Source organism: Orycteropus afer, unplaced genomic scaffold (assembly GCF_000298275.1).
Source record: "Orycteropus afer afer isolate SDZICR_OR568_19922 unplaced genomic scaffold, OryAfe1.0 scaffold00023, whole genome shotgun sequence".
NCBI lineage: Eukaryota > Metazoa > Chordata > Mammalia > Tubulidentata > Orycteropodidae > Orycteropus > Orycteropus afer.
In genome coordinates this window covers 16,850,908-16,855,907 of record NW_006921610.1, presented here as the reverse complement: position 1 = coordinate 16,855,907, position 5,000 = coordinate 16,850,908, and the positions used below count along the sequence as shown (strand labels likewise).

At 35.8% G+C, this 5,000-nt stretch overlaps 1 protein-coding gene across 1 annotated transcript in view; it reads right to left on the bottom strand.

Annotated features, from left to right (window-relative positions):
* Positions 1-5,000, bottom strand: part of ZEB2 (zinc finger E-box binding homeobox 2) — a 136,789-nt gene that overhangs the window by 1,181 nt on the left and 130,608 nt on the right. The window lies entirely within an intron of this gene.

Genomic DNA, 5,000 nt, shown 5'->3' with positions numbered 1-5,000 from the left:
TGTGTCATGAAGGCTGAACTAATTCCAAATAGTGTTTTCCCTCTGAAGTTTTCCATGAGATGTCAACCACTTGTTGAGTGTTAAAATACTCCTCAACTAGAGAATGCTGTATTTCCTTTGGCATTCCAGGCAGTTTCTAACCAGTGTTTGGAACTTGAAACCAGTGCCAAGCCTAAACACATCTGGTTGATTCCAGGCCACAAATAGCACTGGAATGCCTTCAACACCTTCCGTAACTGCCATACTTAAAAGTTTATTTCCAAATTAGAACTGACAAATATATATATATATGTGTGTGTGTGTGTGTGTGTGTGTGTATGTGTGTGTGTGTATTATCAGCTCGATGTTCCTGAGAGTTAAAGTCAGAAACTTGTCATGTAGAGCACTAGATATCATAAGAACACACATGAAGCCATGTGCTTATATTCCCCTAATGCAAACTTGCATTCCAGCAAATTGAATTAAAAGCCAGCATTAGTAGATTCAATCCTGTTTTTATTTGCTAAGTATGATGTTGTAAGATTAGGAACCCATTCTACACACTTCAGGTATTTACTGACAAGGTGATATCTCAATTAGTAATCAAATATCTTTAATTATGTTATTGAATGCCTTGGGGGCATGCCATTATTTAGAAAATGTTGTAGACTGCTATGTTATTTCATTAATGGTCTTTATTTTACTGAAATGTCCAATATAAACTTAGTGATGATAGATGTGGTGAGGCACCATATTAAAATAGGAAGAAGTTATTTCCCTGTAAGGGAAGAAATCAGAAAGATACTTATTGGTGATTATACTGGACATAAAGAGGTTTTGAATAACCTACTTTAAGGACTAAGGCAGCTAATAGTCTGAAGAAAATGGTATAATTCAAACCACACAAGAACGATTCTTTAACTTTTAGAAAAGATGTTTTGAATGAGGTAAACTGCATAATAGAGAGGAGAATTCCAATGGAGTGCCAAGAATCTAGAAAGATGTGTGCTTTTCCTTTTCACAAGACCACCAGGTAGGAAGGTAATTTAACAGGAAGCAGAAGCGTATTTGGGAAAAAGACAAAGATTTTGCCTTCCAGGAAATTTCAGGTTATGTTATGAATTTGGTTTCTCGTGTGTGGACTTGGACCGTAAAGAAATGGATGCTACCATGAGCAAAGATGGGAGGGTTCTGACTAACAATTCACTCGCTGAGGCAAGATGGTGCAGTGTCAAATAGGGGAGATGGGTTCTAGAGTGTGACTGTCTGGGTTCAGATCTATGTTTTATGAAGTGCTGGGCATGGTAACCTTTCTAGAGGATCAGCTTCCTTGTCAGTGGCAGGTAGATCACTGGGGACTTAACTCATAGACTGAGCATAAAGAGTAAAGGAGACAACATATATAAAATATTTAGTACAAGGATTACACGCAGTAAGCACTCAATTTATGTTAGATAATTTTATTCTTATTCATTAATATATGTTCAATAACTTCCCAAGTTCTAAGCAAAATGCATATATCAGAACCATAGTACATTGAAGAAACAAATCTGAATGGAGAGAAGAGAAAACCTAGATGAAATATTTCTTGGTGCTTTAGTTGTTACAGTGTGCATTGGGGGAGAATTGTTCTATGACCTTTTTTAGATACCAATATCTCATTAGCACAGAAATGTCAACCAGTTACATCACTTCATGAAGAGACTGAATAATTCTTAAAGAACATTATACTTGATATGGCTCTCTCTTTCCAAAGAAACAGAACATGGAGTAGTGTCCTGAGACACAGTGAACACTCTCCAGCATAAGTTTCAAGGCCTATTGGAAATGCTTGGGGGATGCCCACTAAACTGTAGCCTATTTTATAGATATTCTACAGTTACAGAAATCAGTTTTTGGAGAATTCATGAAATAATAAACAATATGCTTATACTATGAATATATTAAGTCTGTATTATGAACTGATAACCTGAAAGAATAAAATGTTCACCACTTATGCCATGCAAAGGACATGATTTGGGAGGGGGGGATGCTTGACCTATACCTTGCACTGAATAGTCTACCAATCTCCAGAAGTTTCACTGATAAATATTTAATCAATTCAGTTTAAATAGAAACTGGCCTGGACATTCATCTGGTTTTTTGTTTTGTTTTGTTTTTTAACTTGTTTGATTGGCTTTACTGATTCAAATCAAGATGTCCTGGGATTAAATTTCCACATGAACAAGATTCAGAAGAACACTCAAACTTATATTTAGTGAACCAACACATTTTTTAAGGTAAATATTTTTCTTTTCTAATATCTAAATTCATGATGCATCTGTCAGAATGAAAATTGAAATTAATAAAATGGTAGTTGCTGATATGAAAAAATGATCATTTAAATGAGAAACAAAATGGATTGGTAATTTATTTAAAACTTAGGCTTTATCTACTCAAAAGTAGAAATATTTTTATTAATTTTTCCAAATAAGATGGGTTCAAAAGCACCTACCACAACAGAGAAAGCACTCAATAAATGTCAGATTAAAAATTTAGTGGAACACAAACCAGTTATTGACAGTGTCTAATACAAGTTTCAGATCTTGTATTACACAGTCCTTATTTGAGACAATTAATCCTATTGAAGTCAACATTCATGTAGTGTTTCCTTCTTCTGTTCCAGTCCAAACCAAACCCATTGCCACTGAGTTAATTTTGACTCATAGTGACCCCATAGGGCAGAGTAGAACTGCCCCATACAGTTTCCAAGGATATTCATTTTTACGGAAGCAGATTGCCACATCTTTCTCCTATGGAGCAGCTGGTGGGTTTGAACTGCCACCTTTTGTTTAGCAACTGGCCGTTTTAACCACTGCACCACCAGGACTCCCTGTCCCAGTCTAGGTCCTAGAAAAAGCAAGCAAGCAATAAGCTATTAGTAAGAACAATTAATCCTGACTTTGGTCCTGCCCAAGAAATACATTAAATTGTGGTAAAAGAGCACAGGATCCCGAGAATAAGTCTCTCATAATTTAAACTATTCTGTGTGTTAAATGAGAAGCTCTGGTGCCGGACTGTGGGAGAAAGATGAGGCAGTCTGCTTCTGTGAAGATTTATAACCATGGAAATCCAATGGGGCAGTTCTACTCTGTCCTACAGGGTCACTATGAGTCAGAATGGACTCAATCACAGTGTGGTTGGTTTGGTTTTGGGATATGTAAAATTTTAAACAGACATAACACATTTTTATCAATAGCACATTGGTAATAAATACATATCAAATGACAATTCAACTTCACTTTCCAACTTTAAATCTATCAACCCAGAGTCAATTCTCGCTTATAATTAAGAATACATTCTTAAAATTATTTGTGTTTAATATAAACAAATAAAAGGCTTAAGGGGCCCAATTAGGGAAGAAAATAGGCTAAATTTTCACATATATCATAGTGATAGAAAATTCATGAAGAACTTCACTTTCATGGAACCTAATACACTGACAATAGTAATGTCATGAGATGTTTGGTCAAGAGACCAAAAAGTTAACACACTGGAAACTTGACAAGCTAGGAGGCCAGGGGGAGGATAATTAATCACAAGTTTAGAGGAACCATTGGCTGGTTAGCATCCTGTTGCTAGGCAATATGTTTCCAGGCAGCAGGTCTTCTCACATCTTAAAGGACTAGAGCCTTTTATCTTGATTTTTTTTTAATGCAATTTATTTTTCAAATTGTAATGATTATGCATATTTGTGATACATCAACTTTTGGGTCTCTTAATGATCTATGTATCTATATAACTTATGAACTATTTAATTTATAAAAAAACAAATATATGTTGACTGCATGTCAGTATGTATGAAAGTCCTCACTAAAATACACATTTTACACTTACATAGTAAATGATAGAATCTGCATATGGTCATACAATAAAACCAATCAGATGCCTTCAGTGATGTGCCTGTTGTAGCTGAATAATAAAATACAAAATACATTTGAGTCGGATTAAAATATTAAAGTAACTTTAGGTGTGAAAATATCTTTACTCTATAAATGTTAAATAGGACTTGGTGCTAAAGAAAATATCTGTGAATAAAAGACAAATGTAGGAAAATTTGAGGCTTCAAGCATTGAAGTACATAAAAAAAGTATAAAAGCTGTTTGGATTTGCTATTCAAATTGGGTTGTATCAATATAACCCAATTTCATTGGGTTGTATCAGTGTAAATACTATTATATTATTAGCTGAACTTATACATAATAGCAATTAATATCAGCCATTTGAAGAAGGAAACAGGATTGGTTGGTGTATGAATACTGCTATATATCAACCTTATATTCCACACTAATGCCACACAAATACCCTTAATGTTACAGAACTCACCCACCTCCTCCCCTCAGGCTAATTCTGGTCACTTGTGCTGCCTCGGCACATTCACAAATGAAGAATAAGAAAGATGCTAAATATTTAGAAAGTCAAAATGTGGCAGAAAATATTCAGATTCTCTTTTCTGTCCTCCCCTTCCTTTCCTTCCTGCCCCTTCATCATTTTTCCCTCAAAAGCATTAACGTTAGCCTATTTTATTTTCCTTTCAGATTAAGGTGTTTCATACTAGACTTCCTGATTAGATAAGAAAAATTTCCTAATAAAAAATGGCTTAATTTCCATCCTTCCCACTAGTATTTTGCTTGAGCTCCCGGACTCTTTTCCTCATCTAGAGTGAGTCCAGTGTGCCCAATTTCTAGAGCAGAAGAGTTAGGAACAGGGATGAGGCTGAGTTACCCTGTTGTTGGAGTGGGAGAAGAGGAAGAAGAAAATACAGGTGTGGCTCTACTACAGGGTTGTGCTGGTTTTAGGTCTTGGATACCTCAAACTTCCTTTACTTCCATCAAGTCGATTTCGACTCATAGTGACCCATCCTCGGGTTTCCGAGGCAGTATCACTACAGAAGTAGATTGCCCAACCTTCCTTCCGAGGAGTGGCTGGTGGGTTTGAACCAACAGCCTTCTGGTTAGCAGTCAAGTGCCTTAGGCACTATG